Below are 13,544 nucleotides of genomic sequence, written 5' to 3'. Positions count from 1 at the left end.
AGAGGCCGCCCGCGCGCGCGAGCCGCGCCTTATATCGGCTGAGGGCGGCGCCTGCGCAGGGCCCGGCGCGGCGGCGCGGCCTTTGAAGTCGGGGCGGCTGCCGCTTTCATCCTTTCTTTTTTTCCTCGCAGGCCCCTTTGTGTGACTAAATTTGGCAAGAATATGGATCCGAGCCAGTCTTTCCACGTGTGCTCCCAGCTCCCAGCTGAGAAGGCCAAGGGTTCTCTTCCGGGTAAGGAGACAGGGAGAAAGATCAAAGAGTTTGGGGAGCTGGATCTGAAATGTGAATTGAAAATAAAAATCAAGCCTGGACACATTCCAGTTTCTAAAGCAAAACCAACCCTCCACAGAGGCCGGCTAGCTATGGCTCTCTTCTCTCTGCTGCCTTTTACTCTCTCTCCCTTTCTTTACTGCAACCATTCTCGAGCACATGGAATAAAATAAAAAGAACATAGGGAAACACTTAGTTTCTCCAGATTTTGTTTTGCAGTAATTTTATTAGGGAAAATATCTTGTTCATAATTACTGTTACGGGAAGCCAAATTTCTTCAGCCATAAATATTGTCTTTGTGCTTCGCACTTTTTTCTGCGGCCACATTTGGGAGGAGAACGCTGACACAACACGTGTGCACACGTTCATTGTGCCCGGTGCTTTTTCTTCTACACACGGTACGATGCACCGCGTAGTTTTCTTCCACAGAACTTAGATTCAGGAAAACCAACGTTAATATCATTTTTTGTCAAAGCACTCACTATCACCATTAGTCTCTATGATTTGAAATCCTCTTGTTGATAGACTGCGGAGATCTTTTCCTACACGCCAGGAACGCTTCTGTTTTTATGGTTAAAAAACTGTAAGGTCCCTTCTTGAATACACTTCATGCGCGATATTCTGTCGCTTCACAAGTAACCAATATAAGGTGACAGCTTTGAACTAGGGCGATGTAGAGTCAGAATTGGAATGGGCTGTGCCACTCCCTATCATGCCATGGGTGACCTCAGGCAAGCCATTTAACCTCTCCCAGACTCAGTTTTCTCCCTACAAATGGGTCTAATAATAACCCATTTAGAAGTGATGAAACCAACCAGTGTGTGGGGAGGGTGGAGGGGCTCCAGTGTTCCTACCCCCTTTTGCCGTGGCCCAAGGCTGCCCCGGGGTGCAGAATCCTCCTGAGATGCTCCATCGCTTTCGGCTGCCTCCTGCTGGCAGCACCACTCAGCCTTTGCAAATCATGTGGAAGGGGGTCTATAGCAATTTTTGCTGACGCTTAAGAGGCACCTTCTATTTTTAACATATCTTTCCTCAAATGTCCCAGATTAGAAATGAATGCTGAGCAAGTTCATTGGTCAACTTCAATCCTTCCTTTCGCTTTTTTTTACAGCCTTTTAAAAATTTATTCTTGGCCAAATAGGAACATAGACCAGGGCACTGAGGTTTCTATCTTGTTTTGGAGGGGCAATGGGTAGGCCCTGAAAATAACGAGGGAAAACCTGCGTGCCCCTATTGAAGAAAATAAACTCTTTGAAGGGAGAGGCGTGGCTAAGGGATTTTCTTATCTTCATAAATCTGTTTCCTCAGTGGATATGGTAATGGAGGTGTTTCTTGAATTGAGGTAAGTGCACCTCATAAAATGGATGGCCTCGGTTGTATTCTCAGGCTTGCTGGGCTCTGTCAGCATTGGTGAGCACCTAATCCCTGGTTTGAGGCTAGAAGCCAAAGCCACAACCTTCTTGCCTAAAGGCAAGAGCAGTACCAACAGAGCCATATGGCGATTAATGCAGAACAAGGTCATTAGTCTCATTGTTTATCCAGTTACTTGCAGCACAGATTTGTGTAAATTTCAGCTACAGTGGTTGCAGCCTGGCTTTGATGTGTGTAATCTGTACATTTTAGTGCTCCAGGAAAGTGCCTGATTGACAGGATCTACATCCAATGCCCAGAAAACACATCTACACAGGCACAGTGAAACGTGGAGTTGGATAATTTTCCAGTGAGTTCCATCAAAGTAAATAAACCAACCTGGAGGGTCAGGATTGAGCCTCCTTTTTCTCATGGTATGACTTTTGGGTGTCCTTGTTATTGATTTCTTTTTGTTTTCATTTGAAACTGGGTAACTGCTTTATTTTTATTTTTATTTTTTTTTCTATGTATTACTTTATTCAGTCCTTACAACAACCTTGTGAGGTAAGATCTCATTTTATTTTACAAAATAGAAAACTAAGTCTCAGCAAGGTTAAATAACTTGTTCAAGTCATACAGCTAACAAGTAGTTGGTCTGGGATTCAAAAGTAGGCTAAGCCTCTTGGCACAGAACTTCCTTGCTGAAATGGTTGGTGGGTCCTCTGTTTATATAAGTAAGTCCAAGGAGATGCTGTAATTATTTAAAGAAACTCAGTATAATCTCTACTTTTGACCCCTGCTCTGGCACTGGCCTTTCTTCTCTGAAAGGTAGCACTGGTCCACATTGTTTGGAGGAAAACCTTCCCGGAAACATGGGGGTGCAAGAGCAGAAAACTCCAACTATTTAATCCCAAATTTTGAAGGCTGTAGGGTATTAACAGCTAAGACATTTAAAATGGAATATAGATTTTGACTTCTAGTACAGAAAAGCACAAAAATATGTGCAAATTCCAAAAGCAGTCCCAAATGGCTCGTTAGCCACCAGCATGGGTAACTGCTTTAAATCTTCACTTACCTCTCAGAAGAATTTGGCCTGTATAACATTTCACCTTAAGGATGCTTTCTTTTTTAAAGCACTTCTGTCCATAAAAACAGACTCATTGAATTGAGGTTATCTTTATTAATACAAATATTTATCCACGACAAACCAGTTTCTAGTTCTTTCTGTAAGTCTGTCTCACTTGTGCAGCTATGTTCAAACTCAGAATTAACAGCAATGGAGTGAATTCAGAAGATGGAGAGAGCAAATGCAAATAGTTTAGGCTACAAAATTGTCATCTGGGTCAACTAAACTTTTCTTTGGCAAAAATAAAGCTAATTTGCTTTATCGGAATTTGACTTAAAGGTCCCACAGTCCCACTCTGCCAATTACAGATCTCAAGTCCACTTCCCTTAGGTTAAATTGGCAGAAAGCAAGGGACAGAGATAAATTACTGTCTAACTTCATAGAATAGTAATTTTCGACTGCTGGTTCGGATAACTCTAAAGACTTCCAAATATTTTTTGTGGCTTGAATTATCTAGATATTTGATTTTTGCAACTCAAAATCTCTGGATAATGTTTAGATTGGTTTACTTTGTCTTGCAGGAACAGCAAATCTCACGGTGGTTGAGTCAGACAGATCTTGTGGAAGCTCCAGCTCTCCTACCTTAAACTCTCTATCCCATTCCCACAGTAGCCTCCTAACTAGTCTCTGGCTTCCACTCTTGCTGAGTTTCATACATGCCCCACAAGAGTTCATGCTTCATAGAGCAACCAAACATTTAACATTTAACTTAACACTTTCTATTCGTGGCTTCCAAGTCCCTGCATGAACAGGTTCCTGGCTTTCTCTTGTTCACTGCTCTCCAGCACTACTGACTTTCCAGCTGTACACACACACACACACACACACACACACTCACAGGGTTCACTACCTACTCCATTCTGGTTTCTGTTCAGATGAGAACTCCTGTGATCTTGTTATCTTAAAAATAGTGCCCTCCACCCCCACCTTTACCCCAAATCCACCCTCCATTCTTCATCTTTTTTCACTGTCACTGCCTGGTGTAATTTTGTACTTATTTATTTGTTTATTAGCTTCACTCCCACTGGAATATAAGTTCCATGAAGGTAGTGTCTTTGTTTTGCTGTATCACGACTGCATAGAAAATATACTAAAAAGGTGTGTGGAGTCATGAATTAATATAACCTTGAACCCTCAGTTTCCTCATGTAATACCTCCCTTATGGAAAATTTCAAAAAACTGCTATAAAATTACCTGTCACACAGTAGATACACTCAACAGGTAATAACTATAATTGTGTAGATCAGCACTACCAATAGAAATAACACAAGTCACATATGAATTTTTAATTTAAAAGCTAGAAACAAATTAATTTTAATAATATACAGTATTTTATTTAACCCCAAATATCCAAAATATTACCATTTTAACATATAATCATTATAACAAGTTAATAATGAAAGACTTGTCGTTTTTTTCTGTATTAAGTCTTTGAAATCCAGTGTGTAGTTTACTTATAGCACATCTCAACTTGGACTGTCCACATTTTGAGTGCTCAGTAGCTCATACTGCTAGAGGCTACTGTATTAGTGCAGCTGCAGTCAATCAATTCTTTAATGATGAGTTTCTATCTGATTCATCTTTGTAACCCCCCATAGTGCCTTGTACAATTCCCTCAAAACAGTAGATAATGAAAAATGTATCAAAAGAATATCATAACAATATGTTGTTACATACTATTTTTCATGGCAAATATACACTTTCAACTTCATTGGAGGGTGAGATAGTCTTTGTGAACTAGCTTGAGATTGCAATCACCATTTTAAGTGTATTGTAACAGTGCTTTACCCATAATAGGTGTGCAGTGAATAGTTGTGGTTCAAGTATGTTGCTGAAATGTTTTTTTTTTTTCTACATTCTAAATAATAGATTTACCATTGAACTTTAGGAAGTATATAAGTTGGTGACTTTCTGTATCATATTTTCTAGAATAACTTTCTCCTTCCCTGTAAAACTGCCAAACTCACAGTTCTTTAAGAGTCATCCAGGATCAAAGATTTCTCAGGAAATACATAACATAGAGAGCTCCCACTCCCCCTGCAGACTTCATTTTGAGCTATACTTCCTCAACTGCTTCATGGTGCATGAGGCCAGATAGTAAGTCTACTTTGTCCCGTACCTGGTATTTTCACCAAAGTACCTTAATAAGGTATTAGCCTTGAGCTTAAGCAGATGCTTTATAGTTACAAAAGTCATTTGCCCCATTTCAGAGATTTAAACTCCAATGTAATAAGAGAATGAAGGTAAACAAAAGAGAGCAGGGTCATTTCCTGGAAGAAATGGGTAAAGAATCATCTGGTGAGAGACCTGCCTCCAAGGCCTTGATGTGCCTTTATGGTAGAGAAGCATTACTTGGAGTTAAGTACATAAACATGTCATTCTTTACTGTGACTTTAAAAATGACCTATAGATTCTGTCATCAGAAGTACAGGGAGCTAAGGATTAAGTTTATGCCACCAATAAAGTGAAGGATGTTTGAGAGAAAAAGTTAAGTATGTTAACAATTATTGCTGAAATTTTTTTGCCAGCAAGAAGAACACTAAAAATATATTCAAAAGACTGTCAACGAGATGTTCATAGCAGTGTAGTTTATAATCTTGGAAGGTCTAGCTGTTCAACTATGGATTTATTAAATAAATTCTAAAATAGGAACATGGTGAAACACTATGCAGCTATGAAAATGATGTACAATTATTTTTATTCACATGAAACAATATTAGTGATATATTGCTAAGTGAAAAAAGCAGGTTATAAGAGAACAAGTACAATCATGCCTCATTAAAAAAAATCCTCTCTACATATTATTTATTAGAATGTAAACTCTGAAAGAAGGACCACTGTCTTGTTTACTGTATTAGTCGGTTTATGTTGCTTACAGAAAAAGTTGGAACTGGGCAATTTATAAAGAAAGTGAAATTAATTGCTTACAGTATCTGAGGTTGGAAAGTCCAAAGTCCAACTGGTGGTGGCAACAGTGACCCAGGGGTCTCTCATTGCAAGATGGTGGAAGCAGAGAGAGCAGAGAGAGAACAGAAAGACAGACTCTCCTCTTTTAAAGCCCTCAGAACCACACTCCTGACCACCATTTTTAATACATTCACCACAGCATGATCCCACAATCCAATCACCTCTTCAAGACTCCACCTTTCAACTACCATAATAGGATTTCCCACCCTCTTAACAGTCACAGTAGTGGCCAAGCTTCTAATACATAAAACCTGGGGGGCACAATTCAAGCCTCAGTGAGTTTTGGGGGGATATAATTCAATCCATTACATTTACCATGGTATACCTTGTGTCTAGAACAATTCCTAGCCCAGAGTGGGCACTCAGTCAATATCTGTTGACTATATCTAGAAAGGTAGATGCTAAAATACTACCAGCAGTTTTCTCTGATAGTAGCAGAGGCATGAGTAATTTTTATTTTCTTCTTTGTACTTTTTAAAAAAATTATATGTAATGAACCAACATTATTAAAGTAATAAGATAAAATTTTAAATGTAACATGATTAAAAAAAAGTGTTAAAAAAAGAGCTGATCCCGAGAATTTTGACAATAACAACAACAAAGAGAAATTAATAAATTACAAAGGAAGAGGAGGAGGAAGCAGGGGCAGTGTTGGAGCTACTGCATCATAGCAGACACAATTTCAGAGCCACCTGCTTCTCATGCAGAGGTTAATACAAAGTGGCTCTGACAGTTTATTGCAGAATGATGAGCTTTTTTTTTTATAAGGTAAAATTTAAACAGTAAAATGCACAGGTCTTAAATGTACAATTCAGTGAATTTTGGTAAATATATACACCTGTGGAACCATCGCTCCTATCAAGATGCAGAACATTTCAATCACTCCAGAAATTTCTTCTATGGGATGAACTTATTTTCAAGAAATTTTTAAAGTTACATTTTTGGTGAAATGTCACTTGCTGTTCGGTGAAATAATTTGTATTGCAAATTGTTTTTCAGTGTAATAGATGAAATACATCTGTTGTCGCAACAGAAACAGCAGTCAGAAGAGCTCTTGGTTGCTCCAAACATGGATGTTTTGTGGGAAGAGGCTGTGGAAGCAAGAGACAAAGAAAGTGATGGGTGATTTCCAGAGGCAGCTGTGTCCCAGAGACCTGGGGATGTGCGGCTCCTAGGTGGGTGCAGAAACAGCGAGAGCAGTACAGTGGATGTGTGCATACCCCACCACATGCCTCCCAGGCTGAGCATTTCTCTGGATGCTGTCTGCTCTAGTCCACTGCACACATGCAGTTGAACAAAGCAAACAGGAACATCTTTTGGCTGTGGCACAAAATTGTACTCACTGTAAAAACTTTTTTGAAAAAGAACATTTCTTGAATTTCTCTTATGGGAAGTGTGAAAAAATACAGATGGGACATAGTCTGATCTTTTCCCCTTATTGTGAAATATCTGAAGTTCATTTTTCTTTCTCTCTCTCTCTTTCTAAGATGAAGATAAACCTCAACTTTCAGGAAGGGGAAAATTTAATCAACCTAACTATGGGCGCAATAAATATGGGATCAATAAATAGATCAACATTGTCTCAAAGAGGACTGTGGAATGGATTGCAGCATGGTTCAGGTTGGACAATTTCTTAGCCTAATGTCAGAACTACTTGGATTACTAGTCTGGCAGTCCAAAAAGGCATTGCATGCTGTGAGGGAAATAAAAACAATAATGTGAAAACAACATTAAGGATTTCCTCCAAGTATGGCCTGCAGAATGCTCCCGAGCTGCTTGCTCTCGCTCTGGAGCCTTTTATCCCTCCCCCTTTCTTCATGGGCCCTGCAGCATGTAGAGTGTGAAATCACTTGATAAACTGTTTCCACTGGTATGCTATGAGAATTTCATAGTTTGACCCCTGAAAATGAAGGGAATTAGAACTGATAGGAAGGGTGATTTGGTGCCCAAAGTGCTGAATTGGTTGCCAGAAAGCCACCTAGGTAAGCAACACGTTTGCATAGTGGCTATGTTAGAAATAATAAGTGAGCTGAAAATTAAAATTAAAAAGTTTAATTTCTATGAGAAGGCCATTAATAATATAAATTAAGCAATAATATAAATTAAATTATAATCTGAGAAATAAAGAGGGCGTTTACTTAGTAACTAAATATTTTCTTTTGTCTCTCTCTTTACTTGTAAACCAAGATAGGTATGTGTTTGTTTTCCATGCAAGAGTTAATGCTCTATGATTAATTATATTATTCCAATAACAGCAACAGCAAAAATTATCATTAAATGCAAAGCATTGTCATTATATCTGTTTATTTCTTGTTTACTAAAATCAGAAAAAAGGTTGAAAATCAAATGGACGTTGTACACTAGTTACTATGAGTACTTCACTTACTATAGATGATTAAAAGAAAAAAAAACTCTATTCTGTTTCACTTAATGCTTCAAGTAAATTACATTTTCTGCCTCTCACATTTGAATACAAGGCTGTTATCTTAGGGTTCCCAGCACTGTGAAAGCAACATTTCATGAAAGTAACTCCATTTCAACTGTAATGTCTCTTTCTTCACCTTTTTTTATTGAAGTAAAAAAAAAAAGAAAAGGAAATTTAAAAAAGAAATAAGGAAAACAATAATATGTATTGTATTTATGGCATTAAGACTATGGTCCTGTGAATAAAACTCTGTCTTCACTTTCAGTTAATCGGGATGAGTGATACCCTATTTCCTCATAGTTTCTTCTAGTCTTTGTGAGATGAAAGAAGAACGTGCAATCAAATAAAAGTGGTATTGCAGACGTTACAACTAATTTATATAGTTAAAAACTCAGGGGCCGGCCCGTGGCTCACTCGGTAGAGTGCGGTGCTGATAACACCAAGGCCCCGGGTTCGGATCCCACATAGGGATGGCCGGTTCGCTCACTGGCTGAGCGTGGTGCTGACAACACCAAGTCAAGGGTTAAGATCCCCTTACCGGTCATCTTTAAAAAACAAAAAAACAAAAAAAACCTCAGGATTGTATTCAGATACGACCAGGAACATGACACAAGACTTAATTTAAGAGGAAAGAGGGGACAATTTCCCTTTTTATTTTAGTAACTCAACTTACATTGTGCCATGACTTAGTTATTATGCCACCAGCCTCATCGTGAACACTGATGAACTGGCTTTGGGTCCATCCATTATGTCAATACTGGATTAAAATAGAACTACATTGTTCAGGTTGGAGATCATTCCGAAGTATTGCTGGTTCCTGTTTTTTTTCCTACTGTCTTCTTTTTCCTATCTTCCAGGTCATTGGTGCCTCACCAACAGAGAACAGAGGAGGAGAGACTTACTGACTTGATGGAGTTTGAATGTGTTGCCCCCTCCAAAACACATGTGGAAATTAGGTCCCCGATGTGACAGTGCTGGAAACTGATTGAGTCATGGGAGCGGATCCCTCATGAATGGATTAATGCTCTCCATGGGAGAGGGGGGATTAATGAGTGAGTTCTGGCTCTATTAGTTCCCGTGAGAGCTGGTTGTTTAAAAAGACCCTGGCACCTCCCCTCTCTCTTGCTTCCTCTCACCGTGTGATCTGCCTGTACCCGCTGGCTGCCTGCCGCTTTCCAACATGAGTAGAAGCAGCCAGATGCAGATGTCCCAGAATCATAAGCGAAATAAACCTCTGTTCTTCATAAACTACCCAGTTTCCGGTATTCTGTTATAGCAACACAAAACAGACTAATACACTGACTAACATACTACCAGTCATTTATTTTCTGTAGAGTCTGCACACGTGGCATATCCATCATATACCCATCTACTATGCGTACTATAGTATGTAACCAATACATTGTTTTTGTAAAAAGTAAAGCAGTGAATTAAGCCAATCATTTAAATAACTTAGGCAAAATACTCTACTGTTGAAGAAAAACTCTTTTAATCCAAATTAATCAGTTAAAATTGAGAATAGCTAATATTCAATTATACTTTATTTTGTCAGAGAAATAGACATTTCTGTAGTTCCAAGCAATACTGAAATCACAGGCACAAAGAAGGTGACAGATGAAGTACATTCCTCTTCTCTCATTCTCTCTTGAGCATACTCCAGACATGCTTCTCACCAAAACTGCTACGTCTGGTGGTCATTCTCAGTCCCATAATTTGACCCATCATCAGCATTTGACACGGTTACACTTTCTTCCCTTGCTTCTAGGTTGCCGTCAGCTTCTGGTTCTTTCCTCAGCCTCATTTTCTTGTTCCTCCTCTTCTCCCCTGACCTCTGGTTGGTACAGTGCACCTAGAGCTTAGTCTCTTCTCTTTTTGTTAAGGTCATTACCTTAACGACCTCATCCAGTCTCATGCCTTTAAATATATTGTATGTGCTAGCAACACGCAGAGGCCTAGACCTAGCCCCTGATTTTCAAACTTGCATATCCAACTGCCTACAAACCTTTCCATTTGGATGTCTAGTGAGTATCTGAAACTTAGCATGTTCAAAATCCCACTTCTGATCTTCCCCCACATCTACTCCTCCATAGTCTTATCCATCTCAGGAAATGGTGGGTATATTCTTCCAGTTGCTTAGGCCGAAAGCCCTGGAGCCCTCCTTTACTCTTATCTTTCTCTCACTTCCAGTATCCAATCTATCTATAAATTCTTTACCTGCAAGATATAACCAGAACCAACTACTCACCAGCCTAGTTCAGGATGCCATTATCTTTAATCTGGATTAACAATAGACTCTTAACTAGTCTCCTTGTTTCTGTCTTGCTATACCTATCTATTGTCTGCAGAGTTGCCAGAGTGATCTTCTTAAACCTAAGACAGTTCATGTCTCTCTGCTCACAACTCTGCAGTAGTTTACCACTTAACAATGTTGTACAAGATCCTATATGATCTATGACTCGCCTCTTACTCTTCTGGTCTCATCTCTTACTATCCTCTTTGTTTACTCTGCACCAGCCACGTGGGTTTTTTTTTTTTTTTTTGCTGTTTCTCAAGTCTCGGGCATGCTCTTGCCCTGGGATCTTTGCACAACCTATTTGCTCTCTTTGTAGTAGTCTTTCCCCACATCTTCACATGGCTTATTCCCTTACCTTGTTCCAGTGTTTCCATACATTCCTTTTCAGTAAGGTCTTCTCTGATCACCCTATCTAAAATTATAACCCCTCCCCAAGCCACTAGTCCTCCCTATCTTCTTGTCCCACTTTATTTGTAGTACTTATTACCCGCTGACATCCTGTACATTTTAGTCATCTATTTATTGAACATCTTCCTCACTAGATTGTAATTTTCTGGAGGGAAAGGATTTTTATCTGTTCCCTTCATTGCTGAAAATCTAGGCATCTAGAATAGTAGAGTTCGATAAATGCTGAATTAAAGAATATCTAGAAAAATACATACTCACAAGTATGGTAGCATATGGTACCTGTATTCTTTATCCCTTCTTGTAGTTGTGATCCCCAAAATGGGTCTAGCTTGTTATTAGAAAATAATAAATTAATTTTAAACAAATCAGGTAAGCTGTTACTTGAAGGAATTTAATAGTCCTTTTATAAGGGTAAAAATTTCTTTTTATTTTATTTTATTTTTTTAAAGATGACCAGTAAGGGGATCTTAACCCTTGACTTGGTGTTGTTAGCACCATGCTCTCATAAGTGAGCTAACCGGCCATCCTTATATAGGGATCTGAACCCATGGCCTTGGTGTTACCAGCACCACACTCTTCCGAGTGAGCCACAGGCCAGCCCCTTAAAAATTTCTTTTTAAAAGTGACCAATCATACTGTCATTTGTCTATGTTGTCAGTATAGATTTTCATCTTAATGACTTGATTCTATAGAGAAGAAATTTTTACACAACTCTATTAGGCAGGCGGATATGATGAAGCTATCTCTGACAGGGAGAAAAATAAACAAAATATCTTACAAGGTCTGTTCTTCGGTGGCTTGGTGTAGATGAGATTCTGCCAGGCCCCTTAGGACAGTCGCTGAGCCAGACTCTATCCATGTTGAGCTGCTTCTGGCCTTAAAGAGTAACTGAAGGTTTGGGGGGTCGGGGGGAGAGCCTTAGCTTGGTGGTATATGAGATGGTTTTGAGTGATTTACAGGCCTAGCAATAAATTCCTCCAACTCAAATAGTGAGAAAGCGATTTCCTTTTCTATTCTCTTTCAATTTCGGTTTAGTACCTGTAGCAGCCTCTGTTGGAACCCTGTCCATATCTCTTCACCTTTATCAGGTCAGTGTGTGCCTGCCAGACTTCCTGCTGCAGGGCTTGTGTTCTTTGCCTGAGGCCTTCTCTTGCCTCTGCGGCCTGCTTTGCTGCCCACAAGGCAGCCCAGGAATGTCGGGGAATTAATGTCCCAGGGATCAGCCTTCAACCAATGACTGACAGCCATTGGTGTATAAATACGCCAGCTCTCTCACTTTTTAGGTAGTCTAATTTTGAGGTGTGTTCCAAACTGGCACCCAGAGTTTTCCCAGGGGGATTAAGCTCCAGTAGCCTGGAGTGATAGCTGGCTTGATAACATTCATTGGCTTCCTTCCCTTTTCTGCCTCATTTCCAAACTCCCTTATTTGTGTTTCCATGTTTCCTTCACCTTTCAAGTAGGAGCAACTGAATTCTCACTAGAGTAACTGAATTCTCGTCACAGGGTTCACTTCTGGGGAAATCCAATCTAAGATAATACCTGTAAGTCTTTAACAACTTCTAATGCTTGCTAATCTCCCTTTTTACCAGAGAGCTAGATCACGCCACAGGCTAGAAACCTTGGGTTGTTGAGAACGTCTTGCTAGAATTCCTAAGGGCTTTTCTTTCTTTCATTATATTTATTTTTAAGTTACCTTCTATTTATTATTATAATGATTTTCTACTTACTATCATGATATAAATGGATCCATGTAAGTTTAAAAAGTAAGTTGGTTTAAATAGAATATTTACTAAATGGTAGGACTGGTGGTAAAGGGATTTGGCAAAAATCAGAGACTCAAAGGGCTACAGTTTGGTGAACACACTGCTATGGGTTTCTGAGCTGGCTCTGTGGGATTTTGGGGGGAATCAAGAGAGTTTCACGATATACTTCATGTGGTGGTTTACAAAATCATGGTAAGCAATAATAAATATCAGCTGTATTATTTTATGCCATATTCCCCATAGAGTTGGTATATTTTCTTAATGACTTTAAACACTTGAGCATGTTGAATAAATTTGCTTCACCTGAATAATTTTAAAATGTTTCCTTTTGGAATATTGTGCCTCCTTGCTCTCTTACCCTTTAGCTCTTTTCTAGGAACAAAAGAAAATAGCAGTCACCTGTCATCTTAACACCCAGAAATAATTATTATTGACATTGTGTTATATTTCTTCCTGTTCTTTTCTAATAATATGATAAATGATGTACTGAACCCATTCCAGTGTAGCCTTTTCCTTGATGACCACTGAGAGCAAAGCTTGTTTTCCCTTTAGTCAGATTTCCTTGTTCTCTGCACAGCATTTGACACCCTGACCCTTCCTAAAGTTCTCTCCTGCCTCGCTGACTATCACAATTTCTGCCACGCTGACTGTCACACCAGTTTCCTTTTTGTCCTCCTCGGTGTGTTCCTCCATCTCCCTGGAATGGCCTCCTATCTCTGCTCTTATCTTAAATGCAGGCCTTCCTCTGGTCTTCCTCAGTGACCTACTCTGTCTCATATCTACTTTAAGCCACATTTTTCTCCAGCCCCGGACATGGGACATCCTTTCCTGGCTGTCCTATAGTCACATCAAACTCATCATGTCCAAAGTTATAGTCATAATTTCCACCCCAAACCTGCATTTCTTCTGTAGTTCCAATTTCATTAGCATAACCCCAAATC

The sequence above is a fragment of the Galeopterus variegatus genome, unplaced genomic scaffold, assembly GCF_000696425.1.
Source record: "Galeopterus variegatus unplaced genomic scaffold, G_variegatus-3.0.2 Scaffold63, whole genome shotgun sequence".
NCBI lineage: Eukaryota > Metazoa > Chordata > Mammalia > Dermoptera > Cynocephalidae > Galeopterus > Galeopterus variegatus.
Note: the sequence above shows the minus strand (reverse complement) of the source record.